Source organism: Lepidochelys kempii, chromosome 16, assembly GCF_965140285.1.
Source record: "Lepidochelys kempii isolate rLepKem1 chromosome 16, rLepKem1.hap1, whole genome shotgun sequence".
NCBI classification, from domain to species: domain Eukaryota; kingdom Metazoa; phylum Chordata; order Testudines; family Cheloniidae; genus Lepidochelys; species Lepidochelys kempii.
Genome location: NC_136395.1, coordinates 14,034,846 through 14,062,684, shown reverse-complemented (window position 1 = coordinate 14,062,684; position 27,839 = coordinate 14,034,846). Strand labels below are relative to the sequence as shown.

Sequence of the window (27,839 nt, the reverse complement as noted above, 5' to 3'; positions counted from 1 at the left end):
GCCTCTGTTTCCCCTCCTAGCCTGTGCACTTTAAGATCTTTGGGACATATACTGTCTACATAGTTGTACAGCACCTAACACAATGGGACCAAGCTCTCTAGAAACTACTGAAATAGAAATAATAATACTGGGGTTAGGTTCTACTGACTTCAAGTACTTTGCAGAATAGGGGCCAGAGAGACAAACTGAATTTCCCAAGGTCACATAGTGAATCAGTGGCAGAACCAGAACACAGGAATTCTGACTCATCCTCTCCTGCTTTAGCCACTCTATCTAAAACAATATGTTTGTATACACTATTTGTAAATCTCTAGGCAAATACCTTTCAACACAGTTCCTAAAAATTGATCATGTTGGTTTATTTATTTTTTTAATATGAGATGAAAATAGCCATTGTGTGCGTGGAATCGAGCAGCCCAGGGCATGTGGCTACTCTGCACTAACAATAATCTGACTTCTCAGGGTGATGGTGTATGTTAGCTATTGACCTTGTGACTCACGAGATACCTGAGGCAAAGTGAAGCTATCTCAGAGGAACAGGAAGCTCTGAAATGTGTCATTCCTTAGTTGTATTCATTTCTCCCCCCAGATAAATAGGGAAAGTGTTATTTTCGCCCCATCTCTTTCTCTTTTCAACCCTTCCCCAGTGGGCAATGGTGCTAATTGGTTCTTGCCTGAGCTGTTGTCATTCAAAAATTGCACGGACCACAACTCTGGTTTTGCAAAATCTTCAGAGTTCATTGAGTCCTGCTCTGAGACACTGAACTGACTGCCCAGGAGACTTGGATCCTCTATCCCCAGGAGATGAAATTCACCCCTGTGAAGTGGACCAGCAGAAGATCTAAGGACCACTTCAATGTTTCTGCTGCCCCTACGCACAGAGGGGAATTGCATCCATGAGTACAGCACAGGCAGCCGCACCTCCCCAACACACACAAAGACACACACACATCCCAATCCATCAATGTACCTTGACCTTGGGCTGGCTGTGGTTCCATCTTACTGGGACTGGGAATGAAAAAGACAGAAAGGATGTCAGGTTTGGGGACTTTAACACACATCCATTAGAATTCCACCAGCTGACTTTGACATAGATCAAAAAGACAGCCACCAAAAGGCCCACTGCCGATCACAAGTCACCTGTGACCTGGCTCTGAATTAATCTAGGAATGAGACACCCTGGGTCAATGATAATCCACTCTCCCTGCAAATGACATAAGGACAGATCTAACTCCATTGACTTCAGTGAGATATGGATCAGGCTCTTAACTTCTCCGTGCCTCAGTTCCCTTTGTGTAAAGTGGGGGGAAAATACTTCCTTTCTTCCACTCTTTGTTGGTCTTGTCTATCTAACCTGAAAACATTTCGGGTTAGGCACTGTCTCTTAGTCTTCATATGTACAGTGCCTTGCACAATGGGGGCCCAGTCATGGTTATATTCTCTAGGTGCAACTGTAATAACGAATAAGATTAATCACAATTTAAAGGGGCCTTTTAATATCTCCTCAGCTCACAAAACAAAGGAGACACTGTGGGCCAGATCCTGAACTGGTGTAAACCAATGTAACTCCTGTGAAGTCAATTCAGCTATACCAATTTACACCCATTGAGGATCCAGCCCAGCATAATTAGATTAGATGGCTCCCACTTTAAATTATGTGAAGCTGCAACTGTAAGTGGAAGGAAAGTTCACTGAAATGCATCAAAACAACAGGGGCTTCCACTCCACTTTATTGTAACCATGGTTTCACTTCAACTGAATTCATAACTGGGTTTCCTTATATACATACATGGTACAAGATGCACCAGTAACCGGCAAAGCCTTTCTGAGGACCTTCAGATCAGTTTAAGTTTGAGACAGAAAAAGCCGTTCAGAAAAAAAGTTATGATCCTTCCTTCTATCCACCACCCAAACTCCACCCCTTCCTAGAACTGGCATCAATCACCATTTTTTTAAGGCTCTGTGATATTCAGGTGTCTTTATTTCTTTTTCAAACACCTTTGAACTTCTGGTTTCCAGCCAGGATCAGCGGTAGAAATGCCAGAAATCTGATAAGAAAGCCTTTTCTCAAAAGAGGTATATCCCAGTTCTGCAAATCCAAGAGGTTCAAGTAGCTAAGGTGTAGCGGGTAAAATGTGAGCACGGACTCAAAACGGAAGTTGAGTTTTGAATCTTTGGAGCTTCACCCATCACTAGTTTGTCTATCGAGAAAGGGATCCATTCCAAACATCAGATGGATATTAAATTTAGGAATAGTGCAACGCTGAAGCCCAGTGCAAGAGTTCAGCACCACCCATCTGGATTTGCAAATGGTAATGAACACAACTGCATTTTTAAGCAATGGTTTATGATCAACAAATAAATATGGCTAAAGAGACAGATATCCCTGCAATGAAACATTATGCCAACTAAATAAGATCACCACTTAGTGCGGTATTGTTTGCAGAGGAGAAACAGGAGAAAAAAAAATTCCACAAGAGACTGAGAGCACCAGAATATTAACACCGCACTCACAAAGCACATTTAATCCATTTTTAGCCTGTAATAAACAGTGAGAGCTGCAAAACTTTGACAATAATACATTCTGCATCCTCAAGGAGGGAGACACAAGAGGATATATGGGAAAAAAAAGATTTCATGATAGCAATGAGTAGAACTCAGGGATAGGTCTGATTTTATTCAATAACCCATGGGACTCTGAACTGAGCTTTTGCTGTAGAATCTCAAATACAAATAAAGTATCTCTAGTTTATTGTGGGCATATGTGGCTCCTTTCAAGTTTTAAAAGGGAACTTATAGTACACAATGGAATCCCATCTGCCAATCTTCCTTCATCAGCTGTTTTGTGAACAATCTGGAGGCTTTTTCTGCTGCATGGATCATCTCTGTTTCATACTGTGTTCTTATAAACTTCTAATGCAACAAACATGGTCTCATTTTTTTCCATTATTTTTCTTTTGCTCGCTGCCTGTGAACAAAAAACTGTTACATTGTGTGTATTGTGCATTCATATCCCCATTGTACTCTTATTGATTGACTGGTTTCCATTTTCTCCATGGGGAGGGAGAGAGAGATGTGCCTTCAATAGGTTTTCTCTACCACAGAAGCAATAGATCTACGAACTATTCACATGCCCGCTGCTATGCCCTGTTGTGCTTATTTTAGTATTATTAAAGTAGTCTAGGAGCACATCTAAATACAACTCTTCAGACACTGACACCAAGGGAAGACTGGACAGACCCAAAAATTTGGGACCTCAGAAATAAGGTCTGAGGTGGAAAATGTGGGGCCTAATGGAGGTAGGCTGCTTTACACGGGCTGGGAGTCTGGCCCTCACTCATTGCACAGAGAAGGCAAGAAGCTGAAATATCCAAGACTAAAGAGAAGAGACCATTGAAAAGAAGAAGCTACTGGAGTAAAATAATTTTGCTTTTAAAAACCACATGCAGAAACCTTATCTTTGACACATAAGAACAGACACATAGCTAAATATGCTGTAACCAGCTTAGGTTTCTAAAGCAGCAGATTAAAGCAGTGGACTATGCACCAAGTCTCCATTCAGATGGGCAAAGCTCATTGCTCACAACACAGCTGCAAGAGAACGTGTTGAATACCCATTGCACCAAGTAATCCTCTTGTGATACAGACAAAGTGGAGGCTTTTGGGTTATGGGGTGGGGTTTGGTCAACATTTTGGTGAAGGCTATTTGTGGAAGGGAAAAGCTGGGCAAATCCTACTGCTTCTCTGTGTTTGCCTGTGTGTGGCTCTTACATTACCCTTCAAGTATCAATGGTAAGGTGCCACAAGTACTCCTTTTCTTTTTAATGGTAACTAGCATTTCATGCAGCATTGTCATTCTGAGTTTATTTATTCTGCCCCTTTGGAAGAGGGATGGTAACTTGTAGAGAATGCTGGTGTGATGGGTGGAAGTGTGGACTCACCAGGGTCCTGTGAGACTTTTGGATGTTTGGGATTCAGATCCTGGTAGGCCATCCCAGCTCACTTCACTGTTTTCCATCTGCCTTTTCCATCTGCCTTTCAGGCCAACAGGGTCGGAGAATACTGAGTTGGAGTTTTCCAGCAGGTGCCTCCTAGGGCAAAGGCCATTACAGTCTACAGATGGGTAATACACCCTATCATACTTGCATTGTCTCTCCTAAATGATTATTGGTGGTGGGGAGATGCACTTGGGACCCTCTCTTAATTTAAAACAACCAAGTATAAAACAGGATTGCAACTAGAGGACAACAGGAACAATCAAAGAACAGAGTAGTAATGTCATCAGGCACTTTATTTTTTCAACAATTCCTTTGTAGACATGCAGCTTGTTTAGGGTCCTGACCCTGCAGCTCTTAGTCCCCGTGAGTAGTCACTCACCTCTGCCAGTTGTCCCCACTGAAACCAGGGGGACTAATTTCATGGGTGGCGGCCCTCCACCTGGCAGAAGCAGGGAATGTTTAAGAGAACATCTCTGTCTTGCCCTGGAACAATCATCGGGAAAAGTAAACCTGGCTGTTGGGTGGAAGGTAAATGTGAGAAGCTAAGCCTCACACCTATCAGGCCAGCCTGGAGTTTAACCAAACAGCTTTTAATTCTGCTTAGGGAAGATTTGCAGAAGATTTAGCTTAAGACAATGCTCTGTAGCCTTGGAGGGTAGAGGGTGGGGGAGTGAAGGCTAGGACAGCCTGTAATTGCCCGCTGGGGAAGGACCTGGCGGGGGGGGGGAGATAACTGCACCATTGATTTCGTTCCCCACGTCCCTAGCAGAGGCATCGGATTGTTTCTCTCTCTGCCTATCTGCCACGGCAAGATGAGCTGGTGGCTAGAGGGAGAGTTCACTGGGTATGAACCTCCACAGGGACAGGGATTATTAATGGCTCTTTACAGCTCGGGCAGCCTTCGAGGCTCAGTCTATGGGTATGCGGTGACCCCCTTCGAGCCAGAGCGCCCTGACCTCACGGCTGACCCCCAGCCCCAATTTTTGCCTGTCTTTTTTGCGGGGGATGGGGATAAATTGCACAACTGTCGTTGTCTTTTGCTGTCCAGAGACCCAGGAAGGGAGAGATTCCCCCCCCTCCCCAGCTCCAGCCTTTGGACCTTAGCCCAGACGAGCCTGAAGGCATCAGGATGGCAGCTCGGGCTGTCTGCAGCCTCCTGACGCTGCTCTGTTCTGCGGGGTGGCTTCCACCCCTATTCCAAGCACAGCAAAGCTCCATCCGGTGCCAAGGAGGCAGGGCAGAGCTGGAGGAGGATCCGCCGCCGAGGCTGGGTCACGGAAAGAAGCCGGAGCTGTCCGGGAGAGCCGTGTTCAGACGGATGCCGGAGGAGGAGCACGGGCTGCGGATCGGACAAAGGTCCCCAGCGGGGCCGATCGGCGGCCTCTCTCCAGCCAGGCTCTGGACGCCGGAGGGCTGAGCAAGCGGGACGTGTCCCCTGCGGGAGCTCTCCCAGGTGCTGAACGGTGTCCCCGGGTCCCCGCAGAGATGCAAAGCGCCCCGAGGGACGGGCCTCCAGCGGGGGATATGGGGCGTGCTGGCCCCCCGGCCGAGTCAATGCTCCCAGCCCTGCAGATCCGGCAGGATTCAGCCCTGCCGCCCACCCTGGCCCCTTCCCGTCACTGAGAGGAGGAGAAAGCAGCGAGCAGCAAGCTGCCTGCAATCGCTGCATGGACTCGCTACACCCCCCCCCCCACACCCACCCACCCTGCAGTTGCAATCGTGTTCTCGGGGCACTGCCCTGCAAACCCCCCCACCCCCCCCCCCCGCTTCAGTCTGTGCTCAGGACCTGTTTGCCCGCTCCCTGCCCTCAAAGGAGTTTGCAAGAAGGACTTGAAATGTGAATCGAATCAAATCCCCAGTGCGGTGAGCGCCCGCAATCCCAGCGCCTCTGCTCTGCGCTTCAGCTCCTCCCTGAAGCATAAGCTCGCAAATAAAATAAAATAAAATTAAATTAAAATAAAAAGATCAGGGCCGGGTGCTCTCATGAGAAATTCACTCCCCTGCTGCCTTCTCTCCCCCCCCCGTGTCTTCCCCCCACACCCCATTCAACGCAAGCGAACTCTGCAGTCCCACCCACGGCTGGCCCTTGACCGCATGGAGACCCCCCCTCCCCACGCGCTTCTGGATGCCCCCACCACACACTCGCGGCCCCTCCACGCAGCCCCAGCTCGAGTCTGATCCGCCTTTGACACGTCCCGGGCTCTGTCTGCCCAGCTCCTCCGAGCCAGTCCCTCCTCTTGTGTCCCCTTCTCAGCCCCCCCCCCCCCCCCCCAGCTGTGAACAAAACACCTTTTAGAATAAAATCTCCGGGTTTAGGCTCCTCCCTGTTTCCCCCGCCCCCCCCCATTCATTTTATCCAGGCGTCTCTAAGCCCCGCCCCTCCCAGAAAGCCCCGCCTCTCGCTTCTCTCCCGAAGCCTTTTTCATTTTTATTTCCAGCCCCCTCTCCATTCTCCCCGCTGCCTCGGCTGCTCCTTCCCCGATGGCTACAAACTGATCGGCAGAGGAGAGGGGAGGGGAGGGGGAAAAAGGAGGAAGGAACAGGGGAAAAAAGAGAGAAAGCGAAAGAAAGAGAGAGAGAGAGAGAGGATTTGCCTCTGCCCTTAATGCCTGCGATCTGGATCAAGGGAAGGGATTTTCTGTCTGAGCATGAACAGTACTGCTAGACCCCCAGCATCCCCACGCCTGCATTATCAGCACAGCGCCCAGTATGCAAGCTGGACACCGAGGCGATCCCACCAGTTCCTGTCGAGCCCAATAAAACCCACCGGCGATCAGCTCTCAGCCAAAGAGGAACAGTAACCTCAGGTAAGGGGAGGGTTTCGCTTCATCCGCATCGGATCCCCGGTTAGCCCAGTGTCCTGGTGCCCAGCTTTTGAACTGCGTTTCACGCATTCGTCGTGATCCCTTCTTACTGTAATGTCATTTTGTAAGGTGTCCTATTGAATCCCACCCCCCCTACCCCCCCGGAATCAGTGCCATTGACACACACACACATATACACACACGTTGCCGGGCAGTCTCTTTCCCCTTCTCCTTCCCCTCTGGGTTTGCACTAAGTTAATGTGGGGTTTCAATGCAGAAGTCCTGTAACCTAGTTAGCTTCTGATATATGTGTGTGTAACACGCTTGTGGCTGTCAGGACATTTGCACGCATGGGGGGGGGGGGGAGTTGCTTTATGCAATGGGATCACGTAGCTAGGGGCAAGGTACATTTCTAAAACGTACGGGAGGAAGGATGCAGCCTTCGGCTAGAGCAGGAGGCGGGGGTGAAAACCTGCAGCTCTATCTGGATTGCAGAATATTGATACATCCCGGGGAAACGTCCCCAAAGAGATGGTGTCATCTCCACTTAATCCCCACGGCTCCATTTGTGCAAGCGACAAGCAAATCCTGTAGAAGGAGAAGTCTGTGGCTTTAAATCCCACACCGATTAGTCTCTACCCCGAATGGGAATTGGAAGAAACTGAAATACAGGCAAGGAATAACGGGGAGCTGGGGTGGGGGTGGGACGTCTGTATGTGCGGGGGGAGAGGACCATAGATGTGGGGAGGGTTTTGTCCGTCCCGTCGTCCCCCCGCCCCGGGCTGGGGATTTTTTATGCATTGATGAGCCGCTCAGTTGTGAAGGCTGCTTGCACTTCTGCCTGGTAAAGGAGCATAAGTTTGCTTTTCCCAGGCCATAGGGGATTTGGGGAGGTCAAGTGAGAGAGCACTTCCACACCATTACATCATCATCGCCGACAGGTCCCTCACCGATTCCATGTTTTGGAGGAGCCATGAAGAGTCTGGGGGCGTGGGAGGTGTCCCTCGATACAATACTGGGGGGGGGGGGGGGGCGCAGGAGCCCTGGAGAAGAGAAAAGAAACTGCAGACCAAATGTTGACGATCTTCATGGATGAATTTAGCCTTGTGATTGGCATCTGGAGTCGATGCTCTGGATATTAGCCTGGCTTTCCATCTGGGTTTATTGTAATAATTCCTTAATGGGAGTTAAGCTGCTTTCAGGAGAGTTACAGAGAAGTGGGGGGGTTGGCAAGTGGAAAGAAGATAATCAAGGTTTTGGAGCAAGAAATATGCGGGTTTTTTTTTAAAATATCTGGCCTAGTTTCTAGTGATTCTCTCTCTCTCTCTCAAACGCCCCCCCACACACACACCTCACAAAACTTGGTCTCTTTCCCTCCCTCTTACTTGTACACAAACCACACACCATCTTGGACGCACACAACTCCCCACCCCATGCACACGCATACAATCTTGGTCTCTCTCTCTCTCTCACAAACACACAGACAATCTTGGAGTCACACAATCTCCCACCCCCATTCTTGGTCTGCTGCACCCATCTACACACACATCACTTTCTCTGTGTTGCCATTCACACTGTCTGTGCAAATCAAATCTCCAGGCAGGTTTGGTGTCCCCTTCCTCTGCGTCGCCGCCCCCCCCCCCCCCCCGCCTTTGCACATCTCTTGGTAAGCAACTCCCTTTGAAAGCACACTGTTCTGCTTTGGATTATCTTCCAGGCATTGATTTGGGGGTTGTCTGCCTCCACAGCCCATGGCCACTCAGCAGAAAATGCTTTGCATGACTTGTTGTGTTTTACTGCTCTTTGCATGGCCCCGGGACTCGGTGATTACTTCACCCAAGCAAAGACAGACAGGCTTCAGCCAAGGTGGGTGCAGCATGAATTGTCTCCCAGGAGAGGGAACCATCTGCACCCTTCAGACTTTGGGCTAGAGACTGTCAGGATAGTTTGCAGAAATCACACATGCCCTGTTATAGTTGTGTATATCGCTCTGTGTGTGTGTGTGTGAGTGAGTGAGAGAGAGAGAGAGAATATCTCTGTGTATGTCCACAAGACACACATAGTTTTCAAAGGTCCCACTTTACTCTAGTTCTACTTATTGGGGTCAGAGCAAAACCCTCCAGTCTTTGCAGCAGAATCCCTCACCAACAGTCCTTTGCTTTGCTGCCCCCCTGGTTCAGGGATGAACACACTGGTATGGTGCTTGAGGGGAAGATGTCGTCACTGGTTTAAGATGCACTAACCACACCACCCCTCCTACCTCCTCTCTCTTCCAAGGGCCTAGTTAGGAGATTGTGTAATCTCCCTAAGGGCAGGACTCTAATGAGGCCAGCTGACTGTCCTGGTAAAACTTCTGATTTCAGGGACACATTGAGAGGGTACTGCTACTTCTAAAAGCTGGTTCCAAGCAGGATTGTGAAAGGTTTATCCATGGTCTCCCCTCCTGCCTGCCTCCCCCACATGTTTAATATCTTGGAAGTATGTATGGGGCCAAATAGAACAGAGATGGCATTCTGCTTCTGGTGAATGTTATGTGGAACTGACCATGACCACTGTGGGTTATTACTGAGATGGTCTTTATAACACAAATCTTGCTGTCCGCACTCAGTCAAAACTCCCATTGCCTTCCCCGAGAACATGGCTCCGAAGACTTTGCCTCAGAGAAAAACTGTCTGTGTTGTTGTATCTCTCTGCCCTACTGAGACATCCGTTTGGATTTCCAGATGTGACCCAGACATATACACTTGTATAGTCACATATGATGCAAAGGCATGAAAAATCAGATTTGGGGTTGAGAAAATCAAAACTCCTAGATTTATGTCAAATATCAGCAAATAAATTTAAAAAGAAACTCTGAAGGGATGGGAGGGTAAATAAATAAACAAACAAACAAGTAAACCAATACAAGTCCCTCGATGAGAAATTAGAGAAGCGCATCAATGTTCGGGGGGGGGGAAGCATGCAGCAATGTACGTGTATGATATCTAATGTCCTTTGTGTGTGTATGTGAGAAACAAATGCATATACAATTTAAAACCTTTCTGGTAACACTGATATTTCCTAGCTCAGAGTCTCTGCACTAGTATCTTCATTTACACAGGGAATCAGTGTCACAGGATGGAATTGTGGCTCCCAGAAGGGGGCGCTCTGACTCCATTTCAGTTGTGGGAATGCTTTGCAAAGCAGGAGGTCAGCTGGATCCACAGCAGCTAGGTTCCCAGACAGGTTAGGTGTACAGCATTTGCCTAGAATAGGTTTGGTGGGATGCAGGCAAAGACCTGCATGTACTGCCCTTCTCGGTGACATTTTCGCTCCTCACACAGTTGTAGCCAGTAGCTAATAATAATAGCAGGTGATAATAATAAATCACGACATATACACTGTCTTTAGTCTGAAAGGATCCCAGGTGCACTACCAGGCTCTGGGCCAAACCCTTTGTTGGTGTAAATCAGCAGCCCTCAACTGAAATCAATGGGGTTATGATGAGGATCCGGCCCTGTGCATAAAGGAATCCCTTACCCAGTGCTGAAATGCAGCCACTTCTGGGATGGAGGCCAACAGCCAATCTGGGCCAGAAACACTACAGCTTTTAAGAGGGGGAGTGAAAAAAAAATAGCTTCTCACATTGAAAGGGCAGGGGCGAATTTAGGGATACGGAATATAATCACCCATAGCTGGGAATGTCCAGGACCCTGGGGACTGGTTAACAGCTCTATTCTTGCAAAACTGGGGTAGGATCTTAATTACATTAAGCAGTAAGGACCTTGTGTCAGATCATCCCAGACCATGCAGCGGCTCCTGGGCATTCAGAAGTTGAGCTGGCTTTCTTTTCGGAGGGGGGAAGATCATGGTAGGGAAGGTCCTGTCCGGGAGTGGTTCATGGTGCACAACCTGGTCCACTGGTTTTATTTATCATCTGAAAGATGGCTTCTCCCATGAGCACCATAGCGATGCACTGATTGGTTCCGAGTTGGCTCAGAGAAAAGGGCACGTCCTACTGAGTCCCACATGCCACTTTCTGCTGTGTCCTGAGTTTTCTGTGGAGGTCTCCAATGTGGCTATTTATGGGCCCAGCGTTGCTTTGCTTATGAGATCTAAGAAGAACACAGCCCTGTTTGGCCTGGCTGCCGGTTGTAACTTTGGTGGTGGGGACCCTTGGGGTTCCCCTGTTGAGACTGAATCTAGTTTATGTTTTGCCCTTGTGTGCGGGGTTAGAGTGAGTTAATCTGATGACTTCAGTTTGGTATATGAGAGTGAGAAATAGCCACTGACATCATCTTTAGACACGACAGTCTGGGCTCTTCCCTTTTAATCAGGGAAGAGAGTCAATATAATTAGAAAAAAGAAAGAAAGAAGGTCCTGATTCACTGCCCACTGAAGTCAGGGGAAGGACTCCCATTGACTTCAGTGGGCACTGGATCAGAGCCTAAGCGAGGACAGAATAATCTGTGACATGTTTCTGTGAACAGTGGCTGGGGCTACAGACTGGGGTCTCCTTGCTGCATGGTTGGAGGGGTTTTAATACAACGTATCTGCCCCTTTGCACCTTCCCTTTACAATAAACAGCTTTTCATGCACTGACGAAGCAAGTGATGGAGCAGAAATCTCCTGAAGCAGAACCAAAGGACGGGGGGTGGGGGGGGAGGGCACATTTTTTATTTGTTCAAATGGAGCATGTGCAGTAGACAGAACTTAGTGTTGTCTATCAGGTGTAGCGGGCAGGCGATGGGGCTTAGACATGGAACAGTTTTATTGAGGGGTCTAGACCTCTGATCCTTCTGAGAAAGATGTTGAGTGATGATGCCAGGTCAGTGTCTGCAGCACAACTGTGTTGACTGGGCGATGTTGACTAGAGCAGTGGTTCTCAAAGACGGTCTGCTGCGTGTTCAGGGAAAGCCCCTGGTGCACCGGGCTGGTTTGTTTACCTGCCACGTCCGCATGTTCGGCCGATCGTGGCTCCCACTGGCCGCAGTTCGCTGCTCCAGGCCAAGGGGGGCTGCAGAAAGGGAGGCCAGCACATCCCTCGCCCCACACTGCTTCCCGCAGCCCCCCTTGGCCTGGAGCGGCGAACTGCAGCCAGCGGGAGCCGCGATCGGCCAAACCTGCAGACGTGGCAGGTAAACAAACCGGCCCGGTGCGCCAGGGACTTTCCCTGAACGAGCAGCGGACTGGCTTTGAGAACCACTGGACTAGAGCACTGCTCCAGTCGGATCACACAGAAAATGGAGCCCTGGCAGGTGTTGATTCTAAGGCCCCGGTACTTCAATTCTTATTCACAGGGTTGGTTCCATTGACTTCAAAGAAACAACTAATTTAAGAGCTGCTGGATGTGACCTTATGATAGTAATGGGAGTGGTAGTTGGTGCTGGCTGCAGGACACTGTCCAGAGCAGCTCTGACGGCTGGTCTCCAGACAATGAATGGTTAGATGGGGTTCAGGCTGTGTGCTCTTGTTCAGACATGTATCATTGTTGCATACGGTTTATAATGGTGAGATAAATACTCTACAGAGTACAGAAGCCCAGACATTAAGAGGACTGTTACTGCTTCCTACTGCCAGGCAAACACTGGGTGCTGTTGTCTGGACAGGCTGTAGTGTCGGGCACTGGTTACTGCGGCACTAATGTTAATAGTGACCCTCGTGTATTGATGCAGCGTCTTTCATCTCAAAGGGTCGCAGGATGCTCTGCAAATCATGGCACCCACCCCTGGATTATTGCGAAGCCAACCTGGGGTGAAATGTAGCAGCTATTTAGCAGCTCCCCAACAGCCTGAGAGCAGAAGTAAAAGAGGGCCCTGTGCCTAAATGAAACTCGAGAAATACAAGAGAGTAATTTTCATCTGGCTTTTTTTGTTTAAAAGTGAAACATAATATGTGAGCGGAGAAAGAAACATCGTTCACACTCGCATGCTGACCTGCACTCTCCAGCTGGGATGCTCAGTCTCTGCTTCGCAGAGAGCCTCCCACGCCATGCAGCTTGCACAAAACCGGCGGATCTTATCAGCGCTAGGCCAACTCCGCTTTGAAATCAGGCAGAGTAAGAGCAGCACTGGCCATCAGGTAACAACATTCAATGCTCTCCCTTAGAGCTTGTGATGTGTTTGGTGAGGTTCCGAGGACAAAGCGGCCTCTTTTGCATGCTGTTTCATCAGAACTAGTGCAAGCTGAAGCCTTGTAGGTCTGACAAGTATTAGTGTTGGTTGCACTTTTATAAGTAGGCCCAGTACAGCCAATAGGTGTAGCATAGAGAATATACAGTACGGGGCTAGAATCTTAGCTGGTGTCATGGAGCCACAGGACAGGGCTAGCCTTAGGAGCAGGCCATTAGGGTAGCCACTCAAGAAATCCCTGTTTTTGGCTGGAGTGAGAGTTATGCCTGATAGGTCAGTTCTATTTATTTATTGCATCTTTTGGTTGGGTGGGGGTGGGTCACTGAAAACTCTTTTTGCTCCCTGGTTAACAAAACCTCTAGTGCTGGCCCAGCCAGGGGAGCATTGCCAACTTACACCAGCTGACGATCTGTCCCTTAGGGTTTGATTTGGACTGAGTATCACTCTGACCCCCCATTCTGAAATCTGCAATTGTGTTGGACCTTAATGATTCTGGGTGAAGTTATGCGTAAGCCCAAGTGATGTCATTGAGATGTCTACATACCCGCCCTGGGACTGCATGTGAGGTTTGAAGACATACCACTGACATCAGGTACTGACCTCTGCAGCTGTATGGCCCTGCACACTGTGGGTGCTCACCATGGTGGGGAGGTTGGGTTTTAAAAACCTTACCCTAAATGTGCTGTAATTACAAGGGCAGCCAGTGTGCGTCAATCACGCTTGCAGAGGGACAGAAGAACAAACCAAGGCAGCTCGTAGAGTATTTCAGAGTCAGGGCTAGAAAGGTGTAAGGAATGGAAACGAGTCTAAGAAGTAGGCAAAGAGATTAATTGTAATGCAGGTTGAGTATTGAGATTGCAGGGCAGGTATGGACACTGGGAGAAGCAGGTACGAATGATGCCACCTTAGGACAGAAACGGCAGTGGGAAGGCTGTGAGTGCTGGTATTGCAGCATCATTATCGACACATTACTTCTCTTTAGAGCATGTAACAACGCTGAGAAAGTAAGTGAAACAGCAGAAGCAAGAGAGCTCCATATGTGGAATGTAGAAAGAGGTGCTGACGTTGTGTAGAAATTCCATTGATTCTTTGCATCAGTCTGTACTGTGAGAGACTTGTAAATATCGAGGGGGGCACTTTTTTACTGGCAATTGTGGGGTAACTAGTGGCTGAAGTATACATGAAGTGCCCTGAGACAATGAAGGGCAGTAGCTTGCAACAATTGGATAGTGGTCATGGTAAAATTGTAAAAAGAAATAAAATATGAAATCACAGCAATGCTGCGGAGTGTGTATAATGTATCCTTCAGAGCACAGCTGTTCCTGGAGCTGCTGGCATGGAGTCAAATCCTACCTCTGATTTGCTTAAACAAATATATATATATATATATCCCGTTAGTTTCACTATTTCTATGCCCAGAAACCGTGATAACATGTGGCCCTGGGCGTGCATCTTCCTAAAGACAGTCTAGGAAATTACAGAGTGATGAGTTACACCCAAGTTCCAGGCAAACTGACTGAGGATATTTTTTAAGGAGAAAATAACCCAGCACTTGGATAAGTCATAAGGTTTTGGGTCTAACTAGCACCTCTGGTTAAAGGGTAAATGGTGCCTTTCAACCCTTTTAGAAAATTTTGACAATGTTCATAAAATAGTGGATAAAAAGGGACCTGCTGATTATAATTTATCGGATTTCCTCTCAGATGTCTTTTGAAAAGGTCCCTCTTTAGAGAAGTGAATCCCTCCTGTGAATTAAAAGGTAGCCAATTATTAAGGGGAATTAAGGGGTCATCAGGAACAGTTGCTGCTCAGAAGGATGGAAGTTAATAATGGGGAAACCCATTGGTCGATATTGGATCAGCATTGCTCAGTACCTTTGTCTGTGATTTGGAGGAGGACGTGAGTAGCAAGTGGCTGATGATGGAAAAGGCTAGTTAAAAGCAAGGACGTTGCAGGGCAATTTATGAAGAATCTGATCAAACCAAAGGATTAATATGACATTTTACTTGGAGGAATATAAAGTTAATGGACTTTGGGGAAAATAATCTTAACTTGCAGGATCCTCTGAGGAAAAAAGACTTTTGTCCTAGCTTAAAGGGAGCCTCTTAAACTGAGGCACTGAAACTGCATAGTAGAGTGCACAATGATAAGTATTGCTCACTGCACGGGTATTCAGACAGGCCCTGATTCAGCAAAGTACTTATGCAGCTGCTTGAATCTGTCCCCATGCATCAAAGCTCACCTTTAGGGATGAACTTAAGTCCCACTGACTTGAACAAGTGCTTCATTGCTTTCCTGAACCCGGAACCCCGTGCTGACTGAAGGTGCAGTGCTGCAGACAGATCCATGCAGGCAGACCTCTGGCTCCTATGGAGAGCCCAACAGACTTCACGAGGAGTTGATTGCAGGGTCAAGGCCCAGAGAAAGTCCCCATGCCCTAGCATGTGCTAGGTTCAATGTCAACCCTGTGGAAGAGCCACTGGAGTTCCGTTTCTTTGGTTGTTCCAAAATCCTGGTCAGGAAGGGGGAAAGGAAATTCCCCAGGGCATTATAAAGACCTACACATCCTCATTGATAGAATCAATGGAGATGGATGGCAGCTTATAGGAGGATACTGAGGCATTAAAAGAAAGGGTAGAAAATAACAGAAAATACATTACAACTGAATGATACTAATGCATTTTCAAACTGCTTTACAAATATTAACCAATTAAAAAGGAAAGAGACTGAACATAATGGGTTATTTAGTCTGGAAAAAGAATGGCATTGAGGTACATGATATACAGTTATTTGAAGGACGCGGCAGAAAGCAATCAGAAATATTTGTACTCTGTGATGCGACAAGAATTAGGGGACATATATCAAAGAGCACAAGATTTAAAACAAATAAAAAGGAAATATATTTTTTCAGTGAATAGTTGAGCTACATAATGCTCTGCTGCAGGGGGTCATTGTGTGTGGCTAGATTTGATATGTAAAGGTTGGGTTATGGCAATTAATAGCATTTGCAACTCTGCAATCGAAGAGAATGATAATCAAATCTCATGTTTCAGAGCATGAACTGATCATCTTCTGGGGTTAGGAAGGAATTTGTCTCTTTGCACAGAGCATTCCACAGCTGGTAAGGGACTTGATACTGCTCCCATTGAAGTCAAAGGGAGATTAGGAATCAACATCTCTGAGTAAATGCTCTGTGCATTATAGGAAGGTTTCAGCCACTGAAACAGGCAGGATACCAGGCCGCATGGACCAGCAGTCTGATCTGATGTGACCGCTCCCATGTTACTATGTGAAACACGCTCATTGATTTCAATGGGGATTGGAGCAGGTCCTAAAATGGGAGCTCCTAAGTAGCTGTAATGAGCCTGAGCTGCAAATTTCAAATCCATGGTATCATTATTATTATTTGTATCACGGTAAAGACCTCAGAGGCGGGCACGGTACCTACACGTGCTGCTGGACACATACACATAGAAACAGACAGCCCCTGCCATGAAGAGGTTACAGCCTGAACGGACAAGACAGACAAGAAATGGGGGAAAGGGTCTGCTGCCACCCTTCTTTTACAAATGAGGGACGGACGTAAGAGAGAGCTCAAGGGCTTGATCAAACTCCCTTTCAAGTTCAATAAAAGTCTTTCCACTGACTTTAATGGGCATTGGATCTGGCTGCCTGGGACAGATTTTCTAACGAGTGTTCAGCATGCTGGGGTGTCACTGTGGGAATGACACGGTTCTTGAAAGTCTGTCCCTGAGATCTCTAAAAGAGTGAGCTCTAAGTGTCTTGCCCGAGGTCACAGAGGGAGTCAGTGGCAGAGTCACATCTCCAGACTCTCAGTGTAGAGCCTTAAAAAGACTCTCTTTCCTCTCCTCAGAGCCGAAATCCAGGGGATCCTTTGGATCTGGGATTTCGGATTGGGCCCACCACTACTCACGGATGCCTCTATATATAGCGGTTCTGCCTTTGTCACTGCAACTGTTTTAAGGCAAGTGCGAATGGTTACACTGCAAAGGTGGCACCATGCATCACGTGTATTAAAAACATACACAGACATGCAATCAGCTGTAGAGACAGCAACAGCAATGAGGGAACCAGGGAAGAAGGCAGGGTAACTTTTCAGAGCAGGTGGAAAGGATGAAAGGGAAGCAGCTGCAAAGAACGCGTGAGCTCTAGATGGAATAATCAGCCGACAGGAGACGTGTGATCTGGGGGATCTGACAGGTAGAACATGGAGTTCATTGGCAAGGCAGGTGTAAATGCTGAGATAAGCTGCCGTTTAGGGGTGAATGACTACTCAGCTTATAGGATAAGAAAAAAGGGGGAGATGCGATGGGCATGTGCAAAACCCACGATAAGGTATTATGTAGGTTTGAACGATTACTGTGTTTATAGAGGCTTGGATGGAAAAGTGAGGGTGGAGGGAAGGTGTGAATGGGGAAAGCTTTCCTCATGCAAAATTAATAGGAGAGATTCAGGCAAGAAAGTGGGTAGACTGGCGTCTACCTGCATTACAGGAAGCTTGTTTTCAGGTGATGGAGGCTGGGGGTAGAAGGGAGGGAGGATTTACAGACAGGGATGGTAGGAATGGGAATCTGTGCAATTATGCGTTGTTGTTTTTCTTGAAGGACTGGTACAAATGTAGTGACTGCAGACTGGGAGGTGGGGGGCAGATTCAGATTTCAATCACATGGAGGGTAAAGCGGGAGTAACTCCATAGGCTTCAGAGACATTATTGTGGACTCACCCCCAAACAAATGAAATCAGAAGTTTGCCCCTTGTCTCGGTGACTGGGATGTTTAAAGACTGATGGGGCCTTAGAGGAAAGTATAACTTCTTGACGTCGTATACCACTCCAGGGAACCTAACTGAAATATACTAAAGGGCCAAGGGAGGGATTCATGCCTCACCCTGGCTGCTGATCAGCGAATGCCCTGAAGCATGAGGCTGGATGGCCCTTAAACATTTAGGTGAGGGATAGATACTGTGAAATGACTCTCATCTTGGTCATCACTGGAGATCAAACCCTGGCACTCCAGAGCTAAGAGCTTGGGCTGCTGCTAAAGGATTAAGGCCCAGATCCTTAAATATATTTAGATGTCTAACTCTCCTCGCTGGGAACCACAGCAGGCTCATGCGCTGTGTGGATCAGGCACAGCTGGGGAGGCCTAGCCCACTGAATGGTGGGTAACACCTGTAAATACTATTCTTACCCCTATGCTAGTCTTATCCATAGGTGTCCAGGCCTTCATTTGGAATACTCTTTGACTCAGCGATGTCTGATTGCTGAAAGCAGGGAGGCACCAACCCTCTTTGCTTCATCTCAAACCCACTCACCCATCACAAGTTCCGATTTTTTTCTTGAATCCCAATATTTTTGGCCTCGTGTGCCACTGGGGAGAGGGTGGGACAAAAGAGACAGGGGAAGAAAGAGACAGACGCCAGTGAAAACATCGGGTGGAAAAGGAAGCAGAGATTGGTGCCGAACAGGAAAGGAATTCAGAGGGAAAGGAAAGAGCAGAGATGGAAAAGGGGGCAAATTCTAATGAAAAGCTCCTTTGAATTTGAATTCTAGCTCACTTTTATTGTGGTTTTCCTATCCCCCAGAGAAGGCACTGGCCTAGGTAGATTTCTTTTTTAAATTGACTCACCCTTGGATAATAAACATAGGGTTAAATTACAGGGGAGAGTAGGTTCATGAACTCAACAGCTCAACAGATTCACAGAGCTTCAGTCTCCCTGCAATTCCCCAGGCCTGGCAATGAGTTTTTACAGGCTGTTTTTATTATCTATTTTATCACAGTGCCTAGCAACCCCACCTAAGATGGGGGCACCAGAATGCTATACCCTGTACAAACACACAGCGAGAGACAGTCCCTGCCCAGAATTGCTGACACTCTAAATAGGCAAGACAGACAACAGGTGGGAGAGGAACAGAAACACAGCGGAGAGGAAGTGATTTGCCCAAGGCAACGCAGCAGGTCAGTGGCAGAGTCACAAAAAGGGTACTTGTCTTTACTGACTCCCAGGCTTGTGCCCTCTCCACTGAACCACAGGCTAATTATATGCACTTTCTATCATCCTTCACTCCTCCCTTTCGTCCACTTTCTCTCCATTCATCCTTATCACTGCCTGTCCCCCCTCTCTCGCTACCTTTCATCCTGTTTTCCACTCCCGCTTTCCTCTCTTCACTCTCTCCTCCTCCTCTCCCCTCCTTTAGATGCTCATTAATGCTCTAGCATGTGTTAATAATGAGCCTTAACCAGTACCATCTAGGATGCGTCAAGGAATGGGCCAAGGTGGATAAAGTGGGAGAGAGGGAGGGGATGGAAGAGGAGAAGGAAACTGATTTGTGGGTGGCACTTAACTTATTTTAGTGTCTGGCCCTGGATTCCAGCGGGGGATCTGTGGTAAGATCTGGGACCCAGTCATATACTTGGAAGCTGGTACAGCACAGCATCGCGTGTCACAATGGAAGCAGCTGAATCCAAATTTAATAAGAAAGGAACAGATTTATGGACTTTGGCTGGGGCTGGAAAGCTGGGGGGATTTATCTCCTGGGGGCAGACAGCCGACAAAGAGGAAGCAAGGGTTCAAATGAAGTATGAGGCAATGCAAGACTTTTTTTAATGAGGTGGGAGAGGGGAAAGGAGAACATATATTATCTATGCAGTGAAAAGATCTAGAACTTGGCTACAGTGTAAGTCCGGGATTTTAGTCATCTGTGCGGGTTTCTGCATGGGAACTTCTTCCAATACTAGAATAAAATCAGACGTGAGTGTGAATATTCAATCAGACACAGGGGTTACAGTGCTCTCCGCATACTGGGTTTTTGCATGCTGGTGGGGATTAGACTACCATCTGGTTTGCACAATGTACACCAAAGGATTAGTACCTGAATCCAAGACATTGCTCTAATTCCTGCTGACTTTCTGAAGTTCTGCAAAATTACTTTTTTGTCATTGTTATTTGGCTAATAGATTGCTATGGACAAAAGGACGTAAATGTTGGGATGAGGAACAGCTATGGGGCTGGCAGGGAAAAGGGCTGGCCGATTAAGATATTTTTGCTGCTGTTAGCGACCTGTAGAACTGAGCTGTAAAAATATCCGATGGGATGTAGGAAGGCTGGAGGCAAGCACCTGCTCTAGGACTTAGAGTGCTGGAAAGAAGGTTTTACTCAAACGGGGAAACGCTGGGCTACAATGGAAGTCTCAATGTGACCTTAACAACGGTAGTGTTCATCATTAGCAAAAAGCTATAAGCCATAGTGCCAGGCCATCTGCAGCAGTGGTAGACCAAATGGGGATGGGGGCGGGGAGAGAATCTACATGCCAAGGTGGAGTTTAAGCATATGTGTGGGGTGATTTATTTTGGAACTAGACATGATTGGCCAGAAGGCCCTGCCTCTCGAAGAGCCAAACATACAGAGAGGCTGCAGCCTGCAATGCCAAAGTAACCAAAATATTAAAGGGTGTATGTCATGCACTATAAAGGGTAAGCAAGTGCCGTGGGTTTCCCCTGGCTTGTAGAGAGCACCAGCCAATCCATCCTTCCTGGTTAGCAAAGCAGAGGTGCAGATGTCTGTGCTGGGTGCCATGTAAACCTAGGGTTGCCAGGTGTCTGAGTGAATGAGGGCGGGGAGAGCGAGCAACAGAGGGAGCGGGGGATGGAGTGAGCAGGGGCGGGGCCTTGGGGAAAGGTGAGTCAGGGAGGGGCCTCAGAGGGGGAGCAAGGGTGTTCAGTTTTGGCAACCCTATGTAAATCCTTCCTTGCCAAAGACTGGGATCGTAGGAGCCTCAAGGTAAGAGGGAGCCCTTACAACCTCTTTGGCCCTCCTGGTACTGTATGATGTGCCATGGGGAGGAGGAGTGTGGCCATGGCAACCTCCTTTGCTCTGTATAGCCAAACCCCTCCATGTCTCTATACTGATGCCTCGCTTGCCTTTGTCACCCCAGAGATCTCCGTGCCTGATCGCAGCTGTCTCCTGTGTGCTGTGGGAAGAAGGGATGCTCTGTGTTCCCTCTAGTGCATCCACGCAGCGTCATGCACAATTTAGCCCTTCATGTTGCCTTAGTGCCCTTTCTTTGTATACATTGTGCTATACACTTTCATTTAAGATGGAGTCCCTGTTCACACACAATTCAAGCCCTGCACTCAGATGCTGGCAGCCTGATGGCGCATCGATCTCAGTCCTGAGACCTCGGTGCCCTCAATCTCTTATTGAATCACAGTGAACACACAGGAACTGTTTGGGATATTTTCCTCCATGAAGACAAAGAATAAAGACAGTTTCCTTGTTACCACCTCTGCTTTGAGCTGTTGCTCTCTCTTTCACTTATGCCTCTCTGCTGTATTTGTTTTCAGCCCCATACTCCCCTCCACCATACACAGACCGGGTGGTATAAATTCACATGTATCTGCACTGCAGGCAAACAATCATGACACGGAGATTAAACAAAGACATCATTTGTGATAAAGACACCAGGTAAAATTTGTAAGAGAAACTAAGTCCTATTGAAAGTCAATGGGATTTAGGATCCTAAATCACTTAGACTTCTGACAGTGTTACCCACACATTTTCACACGGCATGTGAAAATGAACATGAATACTGAGTGGTCAAGCATACTTCGCCCTAGACAAAGGATACTGAGGATATGGTACATGCCCAAGGAGTTTACAATGAAGGTGGATTACAAAATAGAATTTCCTTTCTGACATTTAACCAAATTTGGAAAAGGAAAAGGAAATTCTGACATTTAACCAAAAATTCATTCCAAGTCAGAACAATATTTCTACATTTCTCACAGAACAAAAATTCTGAAAATGAAAATTTTTGATTTGGCACCACGGAAATGTTTCATTTGGATAATGTCAAAACACTATAATAGTGTAAAATCGTGTATAAATATAATCTACTATTAATATTTTAATATGACATGAAAGTCCAAATGAAATGTTTTGACATTATCAAAACAAAAAGAAAGACTAAATATTTTGTTTTGATATTTTTCCCCATAGAAAATTTCACTGAAATTGACACATTTCAATTTTGAGAAAAATGCATTTTCAAAAAGAAAAACTCTTTCACTGCTTTTTTTTTTTTTTTTTGGACCAGCTTTACTTACAGTCTATCTAAACAGACAAACAACACAGCACAGACAATGAAATGCTCCAGGTGAACTGATGATGGATTTATCCCACAGCAGAGCAGTTTCAAAGAAGGGACCCACCCACTGAGTCCCCCACACTCAGAACCCCCTGCCGAGTTCTATCCCCCCCCACACCCAGACTCCTCTCTGCAGAGCTCCAGCCACCTTTACCTGGACCCCCTGCAGAGTCCCATTACTGTTGCACTTAGAATTCTCCAACAAGCTCCTGTGCATCCAGATCCCCCTCCCCCCACCCGGATCCCCCCCTGAGCTGCCTGTACCCAGATTGCCCCACAGAGAACCCTCTCAACCCACACCTGCATCCCCCTACACTAAGCCACTCCACACTTGGATCCTGCCTTGCTGAGCCTGCCTGCACACACCTGGTGCACCTGTCACAGAGGGGAAGGGCACTGGTGTGTTTCTAGGACAGGCCCAGTCCTTGTGCTGTGTCAGGGTTGGGTGCAGCCTCAGCGCTGAGTCCGTATCCCAGGGGTCAGCTGTGCAGTGATCTCCCACCTCTGTGCAGCCAGTGGCCTGTGCTCCTCACTGCCATGCTGGAGCCTCTAAATTTGGCAATGTACAGAATTTTGCAAAATTTTTAAATATTGTGCACAGATTTTTTTTGTGTGTGCAGAATTTTTACTTTTTTGGCGCAGAATGCCCTCAGGAGTAGAAAAGTGACAGATACATATTTTGCTAGTAATTAAATAATCCTCTGTCAGTCCTGGGTTAATTCAAACTTTTGATTTAATTTAGGATGAGGTTTAATACAATATTCCACTGTATTCTTGCAGTTAGATCTCAACCAAGTCCCACTGACTTTAATAACCTTTATTCCAGACTCTACAATACTAGAAGCAGAAATGTAGGCAGTGCAGACTTGTGGCTAGAGCAGGGACCTGGCAATCAAGATTCCTGGGCTTCTAGTCCATAATCTGCCACTGGATTTGTGTTACTTTGGGCAAGTGGCTAAGGCCAATTTTTTCAAACCTGGGTGTCTAATGCAAGGCACCTCTATCAGTATGTAGGCACCTAAATAAGTGGCCTGAATTTCAGAGGTTCTGAGAATCTGGAGCTCCCGGGGAAGCCAGTGTTGTGGACCCTGACTCACCCTTATCAGCATTTACTCCCTCCAGTGGGATTATTCCCATGAGTAAGCGTTCATCAATGAAAAAGGGCTCCACATTGCATTCCACTGTGTTTCTGTTTCTTCATCTGTAAAATGGGGATAACTGATACACACACACACATTATACTTGTGCGGCTTCTATCTCTTGCTATCTAGCACCTCACCATCTTTAATGCATTTATCCTCCCAGGACCCTGGGAAGTAGTGCAGGGAATTGGGGCGCAGAGAGACTAAGTGACTTAGGCGAGGCCACACTGGAAATGTGTGGCAGAGCATGGAACTGAATCCAAATCTCCTGAGGCCTAGTCCAGTTCCCTGTTTATTAGATCACCCATCCTACACCCCTACTTACCCATCTTACAGGAGTGTTGTGATGCTTGATATACAAGACATCATGACTCTTGCAAGCATCATATTCAACACTGATCAGTTACCAAGGGGAACATTAAACACATGCCAATGACCCTCACTAGCACTGGTCTCCGTGATCTGAAATATTTCTGTGTTCTTTCTGCAAAGGGCTCAATCAAAGACCGAATTAAGCTTTCTCAGCTTGTTTTCAGTACCCTGACAGGAATGTTGCACGCAGGGCAAAGATGGTGGCTGGCAGAGCCCATGAGTCTAAATTTATATGAAGACTTTATAGCCAGTGCAAATGATTCAGTCATCCCGTGAAATAGCACAGACAGATCAGCCCTGGGCCAGAATTCGCATCAGCCAGCAGTCCAGACTCCTCTTCCCCACCCCTCCACGTCTATCTCTGGGTTCATTTGGTGTTTTCCAGTGTGTATAGTGACAGAACCTGATGTCCTTAGGAAGCGGTGAGTGAAACAGGGCTTTTAATCCCAGCAGCCTGGGCTGTCATTATCCAAACAGCAGGAGAGCTACCTTGAGAAGTGATGGGCTGTGGACTTTAACCCTTTGTGCTCCTGACCCAGAGCTTAGAAGAGAGGAAAGATTCTGGTGATTGCTTAGCTAGGTAGCCTACCTGGAAGGTGGAGCTGATTTCTGGGAGATCAGGAAGCTCTTGTATTTAAAGGGATCATCGATTTATTCCAAACCCTTGGGACGCTAATATTAGTGGTGTCATTGTACAGTCCCCAACTGCTCTGGGGCAGGGACCATGCCTTTGTGTCTGTGCAACAACGAACACTAGGACACTAGAAATGTCACTATGAATATCAGGCTCAAGACAATGTTTGCAGCTTTCATATTGTTCATTTTGGAGCAGATATTCAATTCTCACTGCTGGGTGCAATTCCAGGTCTGTTTTTCCTCTTTCTACACCCACTCCCCATGTGGTTGCAATGGAATGGTGTGCAAAAGGACAGAGTATTTTTCTTTTGAGAATATCCAGATCAAGCATGATAGTGGAAGCCAAAACCTCTTGAGCTCTAATCTGGGCTGTAACATAGTTTCTGTGTGACCTTGGGCAAATCACTTATATACACTCTGTGCCTCAGTTTCCCCAGCTGAATAGTGTGAAATAGTGACACAGTTTTACCTAGCTAATGGTGTATGGCTAATAGAGTTGGGCAGGAACCAGGTTTTCCATCTGGTGGGAAATTCCACAATTTCATTCATTCATTTTTCTACAATTTCATTCATTCATTTTTCCAGTTGAAAATGGAACAAAAGCAAAAAACAAAACAAACAAAAAAAGCCCTGAAATTTCCAGCGAAAGAAAATTCTGAAAAAACCCCAAACATTTTGTATTGATCATAACATTTTGTTTCAATAAAATTGAAATTTTTCATTCTGATTTTGACTTTTTAAGATGTTTATATGGCATAATATAAAACTTAAAACATTGAAACCAAAAGTGCTTTTGAAACAGCAAATTGAAATGGATGGGTCTGGAATACTATACCCTTGGAGTGGAGATCCTCGGGTTTATTAATGCAAACCTCGGTTTGAACCAAAAGCATGGCCTTGCATTCACAATTGCTGTAAAAGCAATGAATGCCAGATGTACAGAAAAAGATCTTGGCCAATTACCTTCTCTTGGGGCATAGGCACGTCACAATGGATTTCTCCTACAAGGCTCCCACTGTGCTTTACACTCTAGCATATTTATACCTTTTTCACATTAGAGCTACCATCTAATCAATTATTAAGCAGTGTGTCTTGTGTAACTTCAGTTTATATAACTTTTGCTGTCTATGCTATTTTCATGTTACCTTACTCCACACAGCGACCTTCCTTGCTTTAAATATGGTGACTTTTTGTCAGCACCTTTTGTGTATTTATTGTACTGGTTAACTTCCTCTTATCTTTGCCATTTAACACAATACAAAACATCACCTTCATCCTACATAGCAAATGAATTTAGCAAGCAATGGTCATGCTAAGCAAAAAATAGGCTGAAAGCATTTAGGTTAGCGTAAGTATTAACTTGGTCTGTCCAGACCCATTCACTGTACATGACCCACACTTATGATATTTCCAACAAAACATTCCATTCCATTCTCATCGGAATGCTTCTTTCTTTCTTTCTACTGGAATTTTGTCAAAATTCACACATTTCTGTGAAACATTTTTGCTTTCGACAAATTGGCATTTTGTCATGAAAAAAAAAAGTTTAATCAGAAAATGTCCAATCAGCTGCAGTAATGAGGCTAAGTTAATTTTGGAACAGCAGCATGAGGGAAAGATAATCTAATGGCCAGAGCACTGGACTGGGACTCAGTGACCTAGTTCAATTCCTGGCTCAGTCACTGGATCCCTGTGTGACCTTGGACAAGTCACAATGGGCATGTCTACACTCGAAATGCAGCTGCAGCCGCACCACTGTAGAGTTGTAGCGTAGAAACGACAGTGATGGAAGGGGTTCTTCTGTCACTGCAGTAAATTCAGCCCCTCGACAGGCAGCAGCTACACTGACTGAAGAATTCTTCCATCAACCTAGTGGTGTCTATACCGGGGCTTAGGCAGCTTAACTGTGTCTCTTTGGGGTGTCAATTTGTCACACCCCTGAGTGACATAGTTAGGTTGTTCTAAGTTTTATGTATAGACCAGGCCTTAGTCTCTCTGTGTCTCAGTTTCCCATCTGTAAAATGGACTACTTCTCTACCTCACAGGGATGTTGTGAGGATAAAATCCATTAATGTTTGTGAGACAGATACTCTGTTGATGTATGGGCACATGAGTGCCTAGATAGATGTTGAAAAATCCTATGTAAATACTAGCTATTATTATTTTGGTGTAATTTAACTTATCATGAAGGAGAGGACTAGATAATATTTTAGATAATAATTTCACATTATTATTAATAATTTCAGGTTCAGAACAATGTTTGATTGAAAACCACCTAGACCATACTTTTGTGAGGCTCAGAAAAGTTTGGTTAAGTTCATGTTATTATTATCTATTTTCATTTTATCCCTGCCACTTCACTTCCTGGCTCTCTCTGGCACCAGAAACAGAAGAGCCGAAATACTGGATGCAAGGTTGTTGTCGGAGTCTTTCCAACCCAGATGGAAGCAGGAAGTACCACAGTTCTTGCAAAAAAGGAATATTCCCATGTGGTTGCCAGCCCAGCATTGCAGAGCTAACTGGCTGAGCCGTGGAACTGTTGGAACTTATCTGAATGGAACTTCTGAGACCTTTGAGCTTCACCTAGAACAGATGAGTGTGCCTGGTGTCAATCCCCACTTTCAGAATATACGTAATTGGTGTCTCCTGGGATTTCACATTTGTAACTATGGTGCACACCACAGAGACTCAGAAATTCACGGCAACAGCTGGGCTGCACCTTCCATCCTTTTACAGTAGAACCTCAGAATTACGAACACCAGGGGAATGGAGGTTGTTCGTAACTCTGAAATGTTCGTAACTCTGAACAAAACGCTGCGCTTGTTTTTTCAAAAGTTTACAACTGAACATTGACTTCATAGAGCTTTGAAACTTTACTATGCAGAAGAAAAATGCTGCTTTCCCGTTTTTTTACTAGTTTACGTTTAATACAGTCCTGTACTGTATTTTTTTTTTTATCTCTGCTGCTGCCTGTTGTGTACTTTCGGTTCCAAAAGAGGTGTGTGGTTAACTCGTCAGTTTGTAACTCTGGGGTTCTACTGTACTCCAAGTGCACTGATCCCCAATCATTTGAGATATAGGGACATCTGATACTTACCTAGGGGGTATAGGATAAAGAGTTGAGCAGCTCCAGTTGAGGGCAGTGGCATGCATTTACACCCGCCATTATACTGAGGGTGTGATCCTGCAAGGTGTGGCCCCTATCTAGCAAAGCGCTTAAGCACATGCTTAAATTTAAACACAGGAGTAGTTCAGTAGGACTTCAATGGGGTGAGTGCCATGCTTAAAGTTAAGCATGGGCTTAGCCTGTTTGCTGAATTGGGGCCAGAGTGTTTAGCCCCTTGCAGGATCTAGCCCTAACGTCTCCCGTGACTGTGTCCTTTGCTAATTTATCAGCATCCAATCGCAAGCAGTGAAGTTGCTGCAGCACAGAAGTATTTCAGATACAAATAGCATTTGTTATTCCCTTCCCTCTGGTAAAGTGCAGCAGGCAAAACACCTCGCTCAACCTGCCAAGAAACAAATGTGGGACACAAGGAAAAATTATTGGTGCATGAAGCTTAAAGAGATACGGGACTCATTCCTTTCCTGCAAACAATGTGTTCTGTAAT

General features: G+C 46.3%; 1 protein-coding gene across 3 annotated transcripts in view; it reads left to right on the top strand.

Annotated features, from left to right (window-relative positions):
- The first annotated feature begins 6,402 nt into the window (after positions 1-6,402).
- Positions 6,403-27,839, top strand: part of BRINP1 (BMP/retinoic acid inducible neural specific 1) — a 93,078-nt gene continuing 71,641 nt past the window's right edge. For 2 of the 3 annotated variants that reach the window (XM_073314213.2, XM_073314211.2), the window contains exon 1: positions 6,403-6,805. The gene's annotated coding sequence lies outside the window, so the exon portion shown is untranslated. Of the gene's footprint in view, positions 6,806-18,712; positions 18,891-27,839 lie in introns of all 3 variants that reach the window. The other variant, XM_073314212.2, reaches the window with a different exon arrangement.